We start from the raw sequence: 19,122 nt of genomic DNA on the forward strand, positions 1-19,122 counted from the left end.
AAAATCTGGCTGGTTGCCTTTGTAACCTGAAGGAGATCCTTGTGGTTTAAGATTGTCTTAGGCTCTAGGACAAAATGCAAAACATCCGCCATCCCCCTGACGGCTGTGGTTCCAGTTGGCCGTGCTAGCCGACACTTGGACTTGAACTGCAAATTTGCCTTTAGGGGATTAAGTTCCAATTTACATAACTAATCCCTGCGGTGAGGAAAGACGAGGCCAGGGAGGAAAGGGCACTACGGTTTCTTGAGAAAAATTTAGGGGAAAGTTACAACTGTGAAAACGGAGACATGGAGATACTTAATTAATAGCCTTCATGTGTTATTTTATCAGTCTGCGTTTTTAAAATGTGGCCATTCGTAGGAAGCGGGCAAAATTAAAGTGATATCTACTGACTCATGGGAACCACCATCCTTGTATGTCTCAGTCAGAACTTCCAGAACTTGTTACTAAACTTAGTTGTTTACTACTGTATCTAGAAAACTGTGGATAAGGGAGCTGGCTTCTCCACAGGCTCACACGTCCTGAATGGTGCTGTTAGCCTTATCGCTGTCTGCAGAGTCTTTGTTACAGATGATCTTTGATTTTCAAGGGAATCCTTTGCAGTTACTTGATTAGTATTTAAAAAGAACGTAAAGTTAGTTATCATCTCAGTGCCTGGCATGGAAATTCTTGAGACGTAATAAATAGAATACTCTTACTAGGGTGTAAGACCCTATCATTGCATTTCCCAGATTATTCGTATTTCAGCTATTTTATCTATAAAATAAATATGTCCCAGGTTAAAGAAAAGAACAACAACAACAAAAGAAGGCAGGAACATTTATCTTGCTTTATGATAACTCCACATGCTCTTAGGAAATTTAAAGTCTGATTTCTATTAGGGAAGCGCTTACAGCCTAGCCTACACAAAGGGTCGATGCAAGGAAACGCTGGGATGTACATACTTAATGGCTTGCAGTGATAGATTGCCTCTCTGCACAGTATCCCAGCCTTTTCCAACAGCTTCTCCTGGGACCGAAGTCTCTTCGTTCCTTCATTTATGGGGAAACTGTCACTTGAGATTATCATGAATAAGACTGTAATTTATCTGGGACCAAGCAGGGCTAAAACTTGCCTATTTGTGGACAGGCAAATCTGCACCCCTGTTTAATGAACCTGGTTGCTCTATCAGATTTTATCTCATTCCTCTTGGGCAGGCTGGAGGAAGAGGGAATTGTACAGATAAGAGCAGTAACCATAGAATCAGAGAATCATTTAGATTGGAAAAGACCTTTAAGATCTATCTAATCCTCGCTAGGCAGCCAAATTCCTTCGAGTCACCAGCAAGAACTGCTACTTTAAAGTATAAATCTCTCGGCTGGAAGTGCGGGATCGGTTCCACAGATAGCAGCAGCAAAGTCTTATCCTCTGTTAGCAGCAGTCAGCAGGGAGAATGTGACATAATCGGAGAACTCTCCAAACCATATCGCTTTTAGAAAGTTGTTTTCTCATTTTAGACCAAACTTTTCACCCTTCTCACCGACGCATATACGTTGAGCTCCTTCAACTCTCTGTAAACACTTACTAGCACAGCGAGAAGACTACACACATTATTTATACACATTATTTAAACAAAATAATTTAGTTCAGCTTTCTTTAAAGCTTTTCTTGTGATGTTTTTCTCTGTATCCTTTGTTTTGGAATCCATAGCGTCTCAAAACATTGGGAAAGGTTATGTTAGCTGTCAAAATTCAAGGGCAACAAGTGTCCCTCTTTGAAGAGGTAAATAATCTATGGCAGAGGATTTTTCTGCAAATCTTAAAAGATGGACCCCAGCTCTGCCACCGGCCTGTTGCAAGACCTTAGGTCAATTATTTTGCTTTTCCCTTCTCCTCTGTTTGGATTATTAAACCTTCGAGGAGGCAATGCCATCGCATCGCACCTTCTGCACTGTTCCAGGTTCAGTAGGGTCTTGATGGTGCTCAGAGTCTCTGCATGTTCCGCCATTGTAATTAATAGTAATTGTAATAGGAATAAAAATGAGAATGATGGTAATGACAGTGACAAGTCATCAAATGTGATTCAGCAGTACACACAAAACGTTCCCCAAATGTATTTTTTGCCTCTCCTACATACAACGCTGCTAACCAGATAGTTCAGGAGCATTGCTGCCTTTGCGCTGGGTTTATAAAGGATATAAGCTTTTTCCCTTTCTCTCCACCAAAAATTGATTTTATTACCTAGCAACAAAAGGTCCATATTCACAGGCCAGCAGGGACAAGGGGTCAAGGTCTTGATATTTCTCTACACCGTAGACAGAGGACATGTCTTCCAATCCAATGAAATCTCAATTGCCATCAGTCAGCACCGTGGTGCACATTTTCCTTACAGTACATAGGGCCTCTTAGCTCTCTTTTCCTATCGTTGGGGAAGGAAAAATCCCACTGGGGTCTGCAAAGGCTTCTTGTACCCTGCAGCTGGGTGTCTGGACTGTGACCTGCAAAGGCAAAGTCCCTGTTTAAACAGGAGCTTCAGCGCGTCGTTCCCAAGGGAGAGAAAGTGAGACCTTTGCCCCTCTTCTTCATTAACCACACCTACCAAAAAACCCCACAGTTTTTGTCTTTCCCCTGCCCTGCTCATATCCTCACGAAAAGGATTTCATCAGGGTGTCTTTTCTTAAGAAACAACTGTGTTGGGGGCAGATATTTGTGAAAGAAAAAGGAACAACCAGCTTTCAGAACAGATTGTTGAATCAGGGCTTATAGTTTATTCAACGGGTGACTTCATGCTTGCTCTGTTACGGGCAAAATGCTGCATTTCTGATGTGCAAACACCCAGAGAAAGAGTCGGAGAGTAAAGAAAGCCAAGAGCCAAGCACACGCACAGCCCCAGCTTTGCTTTGTCAGTAATTTTCTGGCCTTGGACAAGTCACTTCCTCCCTTTGTGCCTCATTTTCCCTCTTTGCCCAACCAGTTCCCTACTGCCGAGCGCTTTTGGGTTGTTTGTCTGAAAAAGCACTATAGAAGTGCAAGTTATTATTCATCAAACAATGTTATTAAGGACTTTGAAAGGAAATGATGTCATTAACAACTTTAAAAGGAAACAGTGCTATTAATGACTTATAAAGGAAAAAAGTAGCGATTGAAACATCTTCTATGCCTGTCTTTTTTTTTTCCTTTAGCAGCTTAAATCAAACGAGACAGTAGATCATATTTGTCTTCATGGGTTTGATGCAGTCAAAACAGTAAAATTGTTGAATATAGTAGGTCATTGTACAGGAAGATGACAAATTTTAGTACTAAATTAGTGCTTTAAGAGTGGGAATATTTCTCTTTTCTCCCTAAAAGCCAAAACTCCCACGTTTTCGTGACATTCCCATATTTATGACCAGTTTCCAGCCCACTTACCTGACTGTCCTCTCCCACTGGGGTAACAGGGATTCCTATGGGTCGGGTAGTTGAAGTAGTTTTTAGCCGTTTATTCACTTCTTCCTGTAAAAGGTAGAATGTGCTACAGACCGTGGAGTTGGGGAACATCTCTAAAACAAGTCCAGTTTAACAAACCTAATGGGATAGTCATAAAATCACATAAACATCGCTTTGGAAGGAACTTCAAGAGACCAATTAGGCTAATTCCCTACAGGGAGGCAGAACCAAGGACTTAATAGTGTTTGGTGTTTTTTGGGGTTTGGGTTGTTTGGTTTTTTTGTTGTTATTATTTACATTAGGCAGTGAAAGTACATAGCAATTACCAGAGAAGTAAGTGATGTGGTCTATGTCCAGAAACCAAGAGTATTTTTAAGGAGCCTCTACTTAGGCTTTCAAGTTCATTCTTAGGAACCTAAACAGATGCCCTGCCTTTAAAACCAAAACAACTTTTGGAGCTGCTGCCATCCCTCAGTGTGCCCAAACCTCTGCTGATGTGCACGAAGCAGGACCAAGGATTTTGAGAGCGTTTAAACTCTCCTGGGGTGCTTTGGCAGGGCAGAGCGTTAGGTACTTCATCAAGTCAGGCCTTGAGCCTTCAGCCTTGGTCTTGATGTGAAAGGGGGGATTAATAACCACAAACAGATTTTTTTTAATGGGAGTTAGGCACCTGTTTCCCTTTGTGCCTTGGGACTTTTTCCTCACATTCCTGCTTTTTTAGCGCCTTTAAAAAACACTTGGCAGTAATTGAAGCTTTGCCTGTACCCACCGGTTGCTCTCATTTAATTGGTGTACAAACCAGTTTAATTAAACGCTTTGTTCTGATGTCCTTGTATTGGTTTAGAGCATTGCAGCAGCTTCGTTTGCAATTGTATGTTCAGTTCTTGGCTACGCTGTCGGAAACTGCCTTTAAGACAGGAAACCTGAGGTAAAAGCCTGAAGGTAACAGCCCTGCAGCGACTGCACAAAACCAAGTAGCTGTTCCAGGCCGAAGCTATCTCCCCAGGGATGAAAACACCCTGAGCACGGGTGAAAACACAGCACTGCAAGGCATGGGGTAGCTGGTGGGCAAAGGCCACCATCCCTCACCGCCCCATTGCCAAGCCAGCAATGGTCCAGGGTGCTAAACGTGCGCAGGGTCAGGCTTTCTTCTCCCTTCTTCCCAAATTGCCTTTATATATACTTTTTTATATATGTCTGTAATGACTTCTCAAGCTGGTTTGCAGCGTGCAAAAGAATCCATTACGGAGCGCCACAGAAAAAGTAATTCACGGAGCTGCACAAGCTCTGCCGCTGCTGCACATCCCTCCCGGCACAGCACCCAGGGCTGGGAGAGGTGTCAGCTCCCACCCAAATCCCTCCTGCTCCCCCAGATTTCTACAAAAGAAATCTTTACCGACAGCCCAGGGGATGTGCTGGTGGCTGCAGGTCCGGGAGGGGCTGCCGGGATCCCCGGTGCAGGGACCGGGGCTTGGTGGCGGAGCTGCCCGGTGCCCGGCTCCGGTGAGCCAGCCCGGACCATGCCCGGGGCTGCGGGGCTGGGAACCGCCCGGGGCTGAGGAGACAGCCCCGTGAATAGCGACAGGAAACGATCGGTGGCTTTTTTGGTTGCGAGCTGCAGCGCTGAGGTTCAGGCACCGACATCCTGCCGCCCCCCCCCCCCCCCCCCCCCCCCGGGAACCGGGCAGGAAGCGGGGGCCGCGGGGGGGCCGCCAGCAGCCCGGGGCCGGGACCGGGACAGGACAGCCCTGAGCACAGGGGGCCCTGTGTCAACCCTCACTCACCCTACAGACGGCAGAGGTGATGCACATCCTTGGAGCATGCCTGTGCCTGCATCCCTCCCTTCATCCATCCTTGCATCCCTCCTTGCATCTATACATACATACATCCCTCCATCTCTCCTTGCATCCCTCTTTTCATCTATCCCTGTGTCCATCCTTGCACCCCTTCCTGCATCTATACCTCCATCCATCCTTGCATCCCTCCCTCCATCCCTCCCTGCATCTATACCTCCATCCATCCTTGCAAATCCTCCTCCAGCCCTCCTTGCATCTATACCCCAACCATCCCTCTCTGCATCCATCCCTCCATCCCTCCCTCCTTGCACCCCTCCCTGCATCCACCCTTGCAGCCCTCCCTCCATCCCTCTCTGCATCCATACCTCCATCTCTCTTTGCATCCCTCCCTGAATCCCTGCATCCCTCCCTGCATCCATCCCTTCATTCATCCTTGCATCCATCCCTGCAACCATCCTTGCATCCCTTCCTCCATCCCTCCCTGCATCTATCACTCCATCCCTCCCTGCATCCCTCCCTGCATCTATAGCTCCATCCATCCCCCTGCATCCCTCTCTGCATCTATCACTCCATCCCTCCCTGCATCCCTTCCTTCATCCACACCTACCTGTCGAGAGCAGAGAAGGACTTGAGCACGTCGGTGGTTGAAAAGCCACCCATGAGCTGGCAACATGTGCTTGCAGCCCAGAAAGCCACCCGTCGTCTTGGGCTACATCCAAAGCAGCGTGGCCAGCAGGTCAAGGGAGGTGATTCTGCCCTTGGGGCACTGCGCCCAGCTCTGGGGTCCTCAGCACAGGAAAGACACAGACCTGTTGGAGCGGGTCTGGAGGAAGCCACAAAAATGATGGGGGAGGTGGAACACCTCTGCTCTGAGGAAATGTTCAGAGACTTGGGGTTGTTCACGCTGGGGGCAGAGTTTACTGCGGCCCTTTGGTATGGAAAGGGGGCTTCGCAGGAAGGTGGGGACAGACTTTTTAGTAGGACCTGTAGCCATAGGACAAGGGGAGATGGTTTTAAACTAGAAGAGGGAAGGTTCAGACTAGGTGTAAGGAAGAAATTCTTTATGCTGAGGGTGGTGAGACCCTGGCACAGTTGCCCGGGGAGGTGGTTGATGCCCCATCCCTGGGCACATTCAAGATCAGATTCAACGGAGGTCTGAGCAACCTGGTCTGGCTGGAGATGTCCCTGCTTGTGGCAGGGGGACTGGACCAGATGGCCCTTAAATGCCTCTTCCCACCCAAGCTATTCTATCATCTCTTCATACTCAAAACTACAAAACCTACAATGTCCTTTGAGCCCCTCCCGAACGCCCCACAGGACTGGTGGGACTGGGGATGGTGGGTGCCTGGGGACAGGGTGGCTGCAGGCCTGCGGGGCTGAGCGGCTGCAAGCTGCACTTCACACGTTTATAAACCAGTGAGTAGCTCTGGTTCTTAGTAAGAGCTGTAAGGACGGAAAAGAAAACATAATCAAACCTTCAGCCCTTCGTCACTGCTCTTAGGAGATTTGCATGGATGTTCTGAGATGCCTGTTTACTATAAATGTCCTAAGTATTTGTCAAAGGAAGCAACTGTTTCCTTCACTGATACTTTTGGTGATTTATCATCGACTCTGCCAATCTGCCTCGTTATTCGGGTCATCCTATTAATCATGTGCCTATTTAGTGACTTACGGAATGGGTTAGATCTTGCACACTCTATTAGTCATCAGAAATTTTGAGGCTGTAACCTGTTAGACAGTCACTGGTGAGTCATAGCTTATCCCTTGGAAAATAAAAGGTGGCCAAATTCTGACAGCCTTGAGGCTTACCTCCAAAGTAATGTGTAAAGTCACCTGCACCACTTCTGCACAATGCTTCCCGACGAGAGTGAAAGGATCAAAATTAGGCTGATGTTCTCAGCCTAATTAATGAGTAATATTTGAAATAAATCAGCTTAGCCCTGATTCATATTTATCTATCTTGATGCTCAAATATTTTTGCCCTTAACTTTAGAGACACAGGAACGGGAATGATTTCCAAACCAGTCAAAAATGGGTGCGTAAAGCTCTGTGAGGGTGAGGCCATCACAGGGTACGTTGGAACAAGTCTGTAGGTGGCTGGTGCTGTGCTGGCTGGACTGTGCTGAGGAATTTCACAGGTGCAAAACCTATTCAGGTGCACTAAATCCAGCTTTAATTAAGACTTGTATTAATTTAATTCCACCTAGTTAATTGCTAAATTAAAATAATCTTTCAGAAGCGTGGTATAAAGTAGTAGCGGGTCTACATGAGAGCTTTGCACAAACCCAGGAGTATATTTAGAGTAATTTCCTAATATAGACAAACCCACTCTGTTCTCTTTCTTTCTTTCGCTCGGTTTTGGCACGTTGACAGTGGGTTTACAAAAATAGTGAGAAGACCTGAAATTGAAAATGAGACTCACTGAACAGAACTGTGTCACTTAGGGAGGCAGAAAGACTTGGGCTAACGTGACTCTCTAAGCGTCAGCTCTGACGTGGCAGGTTTGAGCGATGCTTTTTCCTCCAGGCCCCTTTCTGCGGGGGGAATTGTGGTGGCGGGGTGAGTGCGTTGTCCCCTGCATGGCTTCAACACCCTCTGCCCAGCTGAGCGGCTGTGTTTCCAGGTCCCTGCCCTGAATTTTGCTGCCCACTTCAGTCATATCATCTCCCAAGGATCTGTGTAAAGTCCGGCTGTTGCTGTGCACCCTGGGATGCAGGAGATAACAACACACCTGTGCGTGGAGCACGAGGGAAAAGGGATTTTCTGTTGCTCTCTCCCTTGCCAGGAGTTTTCCTGCCGGGCAGCTTTGCCACTGAAGCCCGTGGAGGAGAACCCCGCCCCGGCAGGGGGGTCTGTGCCAGCCCGCGGGGTCCCAAGGGTCTGAGGCTGGCGGGCGGTGATGCTCAGGGCTGGGGGGGGAGGGGGGGGGGGATGCTCGGGAGATGCCCAGGGGGGGATCACGGCGTTGCGGGGTGGGTGCAAGCAGCGGCACCGGGCCGGGGTGCCCGGCTGCTCGTGGGAAGGCAGCCGGGGACCTCTGCTGGGCGAAGCCTAAAAATACCCTTTTTTCCCCCAAACGCGTGCCCTGCGGCCGGGCTGGCGGGGGGAGACCTCCGGGGGGCGCCCGCATCCCGCCTTTCTCCGCCGGGCCGGGCGCCCCCCACCCACCTAGGCTGCCCCCGGGGAGGGTGGGGGGCTGAGCCCTGGGGCCGGGCGACCCCCAGCCCGGAAACCCGCATCGTCCGGGGGGAACGGGCAGGGACGGGGACCAGCCCCGGGCAGGCTCTGGACCGAGCGGGGGGGCTCAGGGCTGGGGGGCCGCTGTGTCGGGGGGGGGGTGTGAAACCGCTGGGAAATGGGAATGACTGGAAGGGGCTGAGCTGTTCCTCAGCTGTGTGTCCTGCCAACCATCCTGCCAGCCATCCTGCCAGCCATCCTGCCAGCCATCCGCCGCTCGGGTCCCCTGCCCGTCCGATCCCCCCCGCCCCATCCCGGTCTCCCTCCATCCCGGCAGCCGGAGCTGAGCGGAGCTTCCCCTGGGGGTCTCCGGGTTTAGGAGAGAAAACCCGCCCCGGGACCTCGCTCTGCCTCAGGGGGCGGCTCGGAGCTGAGGCTCCCTGGGGTCCTTCCACCCCAAATCCCCCGGGAAGAGAGGGGCAGGGGTCCCCCGGAGTGCCCGGCTGCCGGAGCCCGGCAGCGGCGTGGGAAGAACCCGCCGGCACCGCATCCTCCCACCTCAAAGCCCCCCCAGCCTCCCACCCCCGGGAGCGGGGGCAGCCGCGGGCACAGACCCTCCCCAGGACAGGGACAGCCCAGGGGCTCCTCTGATTATTTATTGGGGCAATTAAAAAAGCATCGCCGGAGGCAAAGGCGAAAACTGCCAGCGGGGCTGAGCTCGGGAGCCGGTGCCGGGACGTGCGAGCGTGGGACGGGGCTGGGGAGGGGGTGGCCCGGGGGGTGGGGGGTGACAGGGGGGCGCTGGGACGAAGGGATGGAGCCAGGGGAAGGGGACCGCCGCTGTCACCCCTTTTTCACGCCCAGCTCTGGAGGGCAGGAGGGGGCTGCGGCACCCAGAGCTCGGCGGCTGGCACCCTCCTGCCACGGTGTTTGGAGCAACCGGGGGGCGAGGGGGGGGGCGCGTTTTAAGGGGTCCCTTCTGACCAGCACCAAAGGGAAAATTCAGTGCAAGGAGGCGGAATAGCCGGGGCGAGCAGAGCCGGATCCTGGGATGCCGCAGCCACAGCAGCACCCCCGGTCGCCGGCCCCCCCCAGGCTGAAGCCGGGCAGCCACCCCCACACACACCCCCGGCAGCCGGCCCCCCCCGCTGACAGCCCCCGCCGCGGTACCCACCGGCCCCACCGCTGACCTGCGCATCCCCCGCGGCTCGAGAGCGATCGCCGCTCACCCCCGGCCGGTGCAGCCACCTCCCCCGGTGCCCGCTGTGCCCCCCCCCAGGCCCGGTGCCCGTCCCCCCTGCCGGTATCCGTTCCCTCGATTTTCAGATGACAACCTGCGAGCGGCCCCGAAGGCATCTCTTTGTCTCATCTTTATCTGGGGATGAGAGACCCCCCGGGGCCCCCGAAGCGCTGGGGGCCGCAGGGGCTGCCTGGGGGGGGGGACGACGGGGGGGGGGGGACGACGGGACGTGGACGGGACACAGGGACAGCCACCGGGTCTGCTGTCCCTTCCCCGCGGAGCGGGACATTTCTGCCAGGCGCTTCCTCGAAAGTGGAACCGAAGCTGAAATGTTCATTTTGGAGTGAAATGCCAAATATTTTCTCCCCGTTTCCCAGCTCGGTGCCTTCCTCCCCTTTAGGTCTCAGCGTCTCCCAAACCAAGAACCATTTGGCAGCTGGGACATACCACGGTGTTAAAAAAATAATAAGAAAAATGAAATCGAGACAAACAGATGCAACCTGCTCCCCCTGCACGTGGAGCGAGGTGCCGAAAGTACTTGGGAACAACTCGCAGCCCTTCAGTGACTTTTCTTATCACAAATTCCAGGGTTTAATCCAGCTCGGTGGCAGGTAAAGCAGCTCCTACCGGGGTCGTGCTGGGCATGGAGACCCCACACCTCTGCCCCTGTGTGCACAGACCATGCCATGCCCCAGGACATGCAAGGGACACACAGCCACCTCCGCACGGCTCCTTGTCCCCCTTGAGCGTTTGATGCACCCATGTAGCCCTGTATCCCAGGGTTTGTGAAAATCACTCCCCTAACCCAAGATTTTAATCAAAATTCAGACTATTTAAACACGCACACAGGGTATAACCACCCCTCGAACTGCTATTTCTTGCCTTGAGGTGCATGGGCCCCGTGACAAGGAATTGCAAGAGCTTTTTCTCAGTGGATTGGCAGAGCTCTGGGGTGTTATCCCCCGCAGCCACCGCCGGGGTGGTGTTTGGGATGTGCACATAAATGTACATTTTCTGTGTGCAGCAGAACAAACATCTCGGCCGGGTCTTGCCGAAACCCTGGCAAAAAACCCTGGGGATCTGCCCGTACGGCATGAGATTTTATTATTATTGTTGCTGTTGCCAGAAACCAGCAAACTTTACAATCCAGATGTTTTGAGAGTGTCAGAACAACTTGCTGCTGCTGCTGCTGTTGTTTTTTATGGTGAAATCAAAAGCAATCGCCGTGGTTTATAATCTGAGAGCATCCAGCCTCGCAAAGAATGCAGGTTACTCTTTGCTTTATACCTATCTAACCCAGATGCTCCGGGTATCTCCCACTGTTGACAGCCGTTTTCTTCAAAGGCTTGTCTTCAGCTATCCATCAATTAGGATAAAAAATGAGCTCTCATTCTCCTGCATTTGTTTTGGGAAGAGGGAAATTATTTAAACAACTGTATCTCCATTAAATGAGGGGAGTGAGGGTAGGGAGCAGATCTCCTTACTTTCTGAAATGAAGCGAAGTGCTGTTTCACAAAACATACCCTTTCTGGGCCACATACCATCTCTCACCAATAATTATTAGCTCGCCCACCACCTCTGTACAGTAAGGAAGCAGAGGAGCTGCGTTTCAGGCGTAGGAGGAGATGCCTTTCCCCTTCCTTTCCTCACTTAGCGGGTAAAAAAAGACCGAAGGGGAATATTAATGCTGATAGCCACGCTAACCCTTTTTTTATTTCATTCGTCCCTGCTGATTACCTTCTTGAAGGCCTTGCTTCCTCTCATTGTACGAGCACCAGACCTCGGCACAAAACCAGGGTCCGGCTTCCCATGGCAGCAGCAGGCAGCCCCCCGCACGCAGGGATGCTCCTAGGGAGGGAAGAGAAAACAGCCAAGGCGGAGCAGGCCTTTCCGCTGGCTTTCCTTATTTTTCTCCGGCTTTCCCTATTTTCCTCCCTTCAGGATGTTGCCACTTCAAATGAGCAACTTGGAATTGAGCAAATTCGGTTACTTTTTGGAATCGAGCTGTGCTTACTGAGTATCACCCAGGCAGCCAGGGAACTCGGCAGAGCGAGTGTCAGCCTTTCCCCTTTTATTGTCGCCAATTAGGCATGTGTTGGTCTAAAAAGGGCTTCAAGGCTTCCAGCAACCCCCATCCAGGAGGTAGCCAGGATCCTTTCGGCCATGTCCCTTTAAACAGCCCCTTGGCCTTTTTTATTTACGATAAACACATTTTTGTTAATGAAACCCTCGCCCACTTTGCAATCTCCCCCTCCCCTCCCCAAAGCCCATAAAGCTCCAACTTTGCATATCTGAGCCCTGTTCTGTTGGGCTGGGTCCTTCGGGGGTCCCAGGGTCAGGCTGGGGGCAGCAGGGTCATTGTATAGCCATCATGGGTCAATAAGCAACTGGTCAGGCTCTCAATCCACATCAGGCCTTGAAGAGGACTGGGAAATGGGAGAATCCATTCATAATAATAATAAACTTGTCAATCAATAACAGGCAGGAGAAATACTTTGTAAAAGGTAAAAAAAAAAAAAAAAAGCAGCATTTTTTTTTCCTTTTAAAGTTTGACAACATAAAAGTTTACACAGTTTAAAAATGCTCCAAGGGTATTTGTCTGTCACGGAGGAACTTTAAATCATACTTGCTTTAAATATAACACTTAAAAGTTAAGGAATAAGTGTTGTAGGTATGAATGCAATTTAAATAAGAATTGATAAATGTTTCCCAAAGAATATAAAATGCTCTTTGAGGGAAAAGGCAATATCCAAGACCATTCTCTGTCTTATAAAAAGGCTGAAAGATTGCGGCTTTCTTGCATTGCCTTTAATTTCTCTGATACCAGCGCTTATTGAACAGCAAGAAAGAGTTTTGGTTTAAGCTTATCTTAGCAACAAAAATATTCTCCAGCATTCTTTTAATTCTAAACTGAACTAGAGAGCAAAATCCTGTGTTAGTAGTAAATCAATGGGTTAGACATAATAAAAGACTTTCCCCTGGTTTAGCTGGGGTAGATTTTAAGAGGGGAAATAAACCACCACAAATTAAGATTTCTTCAGATGAAATTTGTTAAAGAGAAAATGTTCTGAGCTTATCACTTATCGATCTGCAATTTTTTTTTTATTGGTAGTTGTTCCCGTATAAAAGGAGTAAGAGCCTGGATTAAGCAAGAAGAGGAAAAACAACCAAATCACAATGTAATATGGGAAACATCAAAAGGCGACAGAAGAATAATGCAAATTCTCTGCTGGCTTTAAGACTGAGGCATGAAATCTTCCATCTACAAAGTCGTTTTTCCTCTTTGTTGGAAGTCTGTTGTTTTTTGGGGTTTTGTTTTAAAGACGTACGCTTCTCTCAGTCACCACAAAAATAATCTTTTCAATAATCGGGTGGAAAATAGGCTCGTTGAAGACCTCAGGAAAATGGAGGTTCTCCCCTTCCAGCCTCCCATCGCATCCCTCAAAGTTGCCGGCTTTACCAGGACACTCCTCCAAGCCTCTTCGCCAGGATTTCTCCAGGAGAAGAAACCCTCTTGGAAATATTTAGCTCTATTTGCTTAGGAAAACAAACAAACATTTTATTTTTTTTCCCCAATCGGCAGTGTTTATGACTGTATAATTTCCTTCAGCTGCTCTCTAGAAAGTGTGGTTTCTTTGTTAGAGGATGGTGAAAGGCTGTTTATTAAGAAAGAGAGAAATAAAGCAGAAAGTTTGAATGAGGGACCTTTGCAGGGGTTGAAGGCAGTGGAAGGATGGGTGCGTGTTTCATGCCCTGAGCTGGGACCCTCCTCCCGCACCAGTAAAACCCCGCAAAGGAGCTCCAGAGCAAGCACAGCTCAGCTGCAGAAAGAAATACCCCGCTCATCCTCCATCCTTTCGGGATCTGCTCCCTCGGACCTGCCCTGACTTTGCTTTAAATCCCTGGGGTTTACCCCAAACAAGGCTCGAAACGCTTTAAGTGTGCTCTGAGCAGCACCATTTGGTCTGATGCAATCTATTGCTCTTCCTAGGCCTCTGTGGCAGCTTAAACCCTGCAGTTTTCATCAGATTGCACATTTTCCGTTTTTTTGGGTTTGTTGGTTTGTTCTTTTCAGTGGTTCTTTCCCCCCAACCCCATGTTGTTTTACAGGGAACCACAGCAGCCTCAGGCATGGCCCCAACCTATTTGCAAACTAAACCCACTTATCTGCCTTTGTACTTTGAAACAAAAGAGGGGGCAGCGGGATTTGCATCTTTATAAATTGTCACTAAATACCGCTGTGGTTTGCACCCGAGTAGTACCTGAATCAAAAAATCCAAAAAGAACCAAATAACTATTAATAACGGCCTGTGCATCCCAGCACAGATTCACTCCAAATTACCCCAACCCCGGGCATGCACATACACAGCTCCACTCTGCTTCCCAGCCACTGGTTTTCCAGAAGCTGCTTATAAATATGAAAAATAATAAATAGATACATTCAAAAATAATTTTAGGAATAGTAGCATTTATTGAAATATTACTAATTAGTGATGCACTGTGCCCGAAGTTTAGATTGAGAGCAGAGAGACATTTTCCAGTGGTTTCATTGAATATTATCCACAGATTGCTCATGGAGAAGAAAGGAGGGAAATCCTGGAAAATAAGACAGAAATCCTGGGAAATAAGAGAGAAATCCTGGAAAATAAGGAAGAAATCCTGAAAAATAACCCTATCCCATGTGAATGATGGGGAATATCTCTGGTTTTGAGCACGTTTTCTCAGCCCCTGGCTGCTGGCAGTGGAAAGGTGGGTCAGGGGGCAGTTACAAAGCCACCCACCACCCCAAAGTGAAAAAAGTATTTTTTTTTCCACTGGGCTGGCTCTGGCTTGTCCATCCATCTGTCCTGCAGGCCGGGTCGGTGGGGTTTGGGTCTGCTGCTCCGGTTCCCTGTCTGTAAAATGTACCAGAGCCATTTTAAAAGTCAGTGGACTGAGTGATTTGTAGAAATATTTTCGTGCCGGACAGCTTAAGTGCCTGTCAGGAGCGACTGCCTCTGATCAAAATATTCGGGGTTTTAACCAGTGCCTGGTGCTGGGTGGCTTTCAGCTCCCCCCAGTGCGGTGGACCGCCTGCAGCTCTTTGACAAACTAAAAAAAATTTTCAAAATTTCACTCTTTTCCTTGAAAACACCCCGTGTATCTGGAGCCAAAGGGCTTTTCCATCCCCCCTGTGGGCCTGGGTCTCCCGGTGGGAGCACTAGGCCCATTCTGCCCCAGCAAACAGTGGGAAGGTGGGAAATAGCAGCCTTTCCACGCAGGTTTCCCGATGGGAATTACTGTGGGAGCATTTACTGAAGGGGGGCTGCTCTGTGGGGGCACGGCCAGGCTGCCCCTTGCTTTAGGGATCTCTGCGCGGAGAGACCTCAGCATCATTTTGGCCACCTCATTGTCCAGGATTTGTTTCTCACAAGAAAAAAATCTAAATAAAACGATTCCTTGCAACCGAAATAATTCAGTTGGGTCAATATCTGATCCTTTTTTTCATGGTAAATCTGATGCCCCCCCCCCAACCCGCCCGAAATGCTGATTGCTCTGTGAATCCTCCCTGCTCACCCCCTGCCCTCGCCCCAGCTCCCACCAGCAGCATCTCTCCCGTTTTCCTGCTGGCACCTGTTTTTTCCTCACGGATACCCCCTCGCCCACTATCTGTGAGGGATCCTGAACTTGGGCAAGAGCCACCGGTGGGATTTGAGGTGTCGGAGCAAAACCAGCCCCCCCCTCCCCCCTTCATGTACACCCCACTCAGAGGACCCCCAGCCCCTAAAGCTTCTTCCTAAATGGCTCAACCCAAAATTATTTGGATTTTTTTTTCTTTATTTTATTTTCCTCTCCCCCAAAAAAATGAGGCATCGAGAAACCAATGTGGAAATCCCACGGGAAGCCCCAGCTGGAGTCTGTGGGATCTGCTCTGCTCCCCATGGCCACAGTGGAGTTTTGCAGCGGCTCCCACTCCATCTCCGCAGCTCCAGCAGGGAGGTGCGGATCCGACCCCGACCCGTGCAAGACAGACCCCCCCATCCCGTCCCACCCGATCCCACAGACACGCGTGGATCTCCTTCCTCCTCCTGCACCCGTGGGCGCTCCCGCGCCAGGCACAAGCAGCCCCTTCGCTAGAGCTGAGCCCACTCGAGGACTGCGTGGGGGGGGTTAACCTGAGAAGTATGTGCCCCCTTCCCCCCAACCCCCCCGGCTTTTATTTCGCTCCCAGCTGCCCTCACCCCCCTCCCTCCGCTGCCCCAGAGAGGGGAGGGAAGGAGGAAGGGGGGGTGGGGTATGTCCTGCGCTTCCAGGATCCCCTGGAAACGGGGATATCCCTATAACTGACAACTTTTATTGCTTCCTGCGGAAACAACCAGCTCTGACAGGTACGAGGGAAAAAACTCCTGGGGATGCCTCAGGGGTGAAGGGTGCAGCGGGGACCCCGGGGTTATTGTCCTCTCGCCCGGGGGGGGCTGCAAAGCGCCCCCTGCCCTTGGGAGCAGGAGCTGGGCTGAGGGGGAAATAAAGAAATATGCAAATGTACTGATATAAAGACATACAAGTACACGAATATGCAGATATACAAATACACAGATGTACAGATACACAAATGTACAGATATACAAATACACAAATGTACAGATATACAAATACACAAATCTATAGATATACAAATACACAAATCTACAAATACAAAAATCTACAGATATACAAATACACAAATGTATAGATATACAAATATACAAAGACACAAATCTACAAATACAAAAATCTACAGATATACAAATACACAAATATACAGAAATACAGATCCAGCCTCTGCCAGGTCCCTCGGCTGCGCTCCTTTTCTGACACAGCATCCCTAGGGACCGGCGCAGCCCCTCTCCTCTCCCCCCCCCCCCCCGCGAGCCCCCCTGCCCCCCAGCCCTCACGTGGGACCCATGGAGCGTCCCATTCCGTTGTTATTCCCCCCTCAGGCCTGCAGCCACCCTAACAACAAACATCCCGAGGTGTAAAGCCCCCCGGACACTAACACCCGGCTCGCCTATACATCATTGGGCAGGCGGGGGGGGGGGGCTGCGGAGACCCCCTGCCCAGCGCCCTGCCTGGCGGGGGGGGCCCTATAGCAGCAAGGGCGCCTATAGCAGAAACACAGAGCGCTTATGGTGCCACTAAAATGCATTTTTGAACCGCCACCCTGGCCGCCAGGATCCTGACACCGATATATATATATATATATATATATTTGTAAAGTATCTGTATGTCCTGCGTCGAGCTGGCTGCGTCCGTATGGGGACGTCAAGGCACACACACGCCTATTCCATATTGAACTTTATCCATAGGGCAAAATATTGCCTATTTGTGCTCCTATTGACAGAGATTTCCTGGGAAATGACGTATCCATACATTCCCCTGTACGCGGCTGCTGAGCCCTGTTTCCTCCTGGCCGACGATCAGGGGGCTCCGGCTCCTCTCTAAAGCCCCACAAGCGATCGGGAACAGTTTATTCCGCTGCTCGAACTTATATTTTCTTTACCGGACCCCCCTACACACACCCCCTAACCCCCCCCCCCCCACACACAATAAGCCCCGCGGCTGCATCAGCCACATCGGCCGGGGCTATTCCCTGCCAGCCCCTTCCCTCCACCCCTCGCTCCCCTCCTCCAGTCTGGCACGGAGCAAAGCTCAGCCTATAGGTAAAATGGCTCTGGCTCGATGTGGAAAGCGAAATATCCAGGATCTCCCTCCGATTTGCGAAGGGAAACTCCCGGCTGGCTCGCAGGCAAGGGCTTGTAGTGGTCCCTCGCAGCGAGCCACGCCGGTAGCCACCGCAACAAGCTGTAGTAGCCACTTTCCGTCCATCGCGATGCAACACCCCCCCCCTCCCCTCTGCCCAAACAAAGAGGAATTTGGTGTTTGTGTTGGCCGCAGACCTTTACTCACAGGAAACTCTCGCCTGTGGAAAACGAGGGTGAAATGTGGTGGTTTCGTGCAGCCAGATGGAGAAAACGGGGTGTTCCCCCCCCGCAGCAAGGCCAAGCGTGGGCGGGGGGCTGTGCGCCCATGGGTGCTGGGGAGGGGGGAACCCCGGCAGCAATCCTGCCCCCAGCAGAACCGGTGCTGGCACCGGGAGCCCCCCCTCCTGTCGGCCGGGTGATCCGGTGATCACATCAGGTGATCCCCGCTCCCGAATTCAAGGCGATGTTGGAGTTACTTTAAATTTTTTTACACGCACACTCAGGAATGCGCTTCCTCCTCCTCCTCCTCTGGGATTGTTTCTAAATCGGGATCATTTGCGGTTGATCGTACATAGAGTTTAACAAATTATTATTATCAAATTACTCAGATTTTGCCATTTGAACCACAAAAAAAAAAAAAAAAAAAAAAAAAGGCAGAGGAAGGCTAAAAGCAACTTTTTCATGTGGGAGACAGACGAAGCTTGAAAGGGAGCAGCATGCGCTGCAGGGCTGCAGCTTCCCTTCCCCCAGGAAGGTTTCCGAGGTAACTGTTTCCCCAAAATTAGCCTCCTGAGCAGGGAGTTAAAATCCCTCGGTCCAGCCTCTCTCGAAGCTCACTTCGCTCAAGTAGCTTCAGGTTTAGAAAGAAATAGAGGGGACGGGACAATGGAGCTGCGGGCTGGGTAGGGGCTTTTGGGGGCTTTTTCCTTAACACCCCCCCCCCCACCCCCCCTTGGAGACAGGAATTTGCAACCCTGCTTTTGGGAAAACATCGCCTGGTCTGTAAGTCAGGAGCGAGCCACCAAATACCGAAGAAATCTCGGGACTTAAAAAGTTTGCAATAAAGTTAAGCAGCGCAAAGGCATGCAAAAGAATTTCCTTTTTTTTCCTTCTTTTTTTTTTTTTTCTTCTTTTTTTTTCCTTTTTTAAAAGCAAGAGTTCGGAAGGAAAAGATGAGAAGTGAATAAAGAACGTGTGTGAGTAAAAAGGAATATAAATATCTTTGCATTGCTTTTATTTGCACATATTGCCGATGTTATTGCTGATAGCGCGCTCCAGCCCGTGCTCATTCCAGATAATAAATACAGTAATTGGCAATTAATAAGCATTCCACTCCGGGTTGAAGGATGAATTGTGGCGGAGTCAATCGTTTTGAACAACTCGCTTAGAGTAATATCTTTCACGCTTTATTAAATATATACGTACACACACCCATCCCAAAGGAATCCGGGCAGATTTGGGGAGGCGCAGCAACCTCTCTTTATAAAACAACCCCTAGGAAAAAAAAAAAAAAAAAGCAGCTAAACCGCGGAAACAAAGCGGAGGCACCCGCGCTACCATCACCTCGAAAATACGGCGTAATTTTAAATTTATTTATATTTAAAAGAAAAAAATATCCAGCCCAGGGCTGGCTCTATTGTGCGCGGCGGGTGTCGGGGCGGTGAAGCCGCGGGTGCGCCCGGCGCGGAATGCGCGGGCTGCGCGGGGCTGCGCGGGGTTTTGCGCGGGGTCTTGCGCGGGGGTGCGCGTGTGAGATGTTGGGGTTTGTGACATCACGGCCCCGG

General features: G+C 50.3%; 1 long non-coding RNA gene across 1 annotated transcript; it reads right to left on the minus strand.

Moving 5' to 3' along the window:
• On the minus strand, positions 1-4,932 carry LOC130160046 (uncharacterized). Its single transcript, XR_008825923.1, has 3 exons — positions 4,801-4,932; positions 3,387-3,470; positions 1-2,476 (listed from the first exon to the last, which is right to left on the minus strand). It is a non-coding gene; the product is annotated as an uncharacterized LOC130160046 (long non-coding RNA).
• Between the last annotated feature and the right edge of the window lie 14,190 nt (positions 4,933-19,122).

The sequence above is a fragment of the Falco biarmicus genome, chromosome 17, assembly GCF_023638135.1.
Source record: "Falco biarmicus isolate bFalBia1 chromosome 17, bFalBia1.pri, whole genome shotgun sequence".
In the NCBI taxonomy this organism is placed as follows: Eukaryota; Metazoa; Chordata; class Aves; order Falconiformes; family Falconidae; genus Falco; species Falco biarmicus.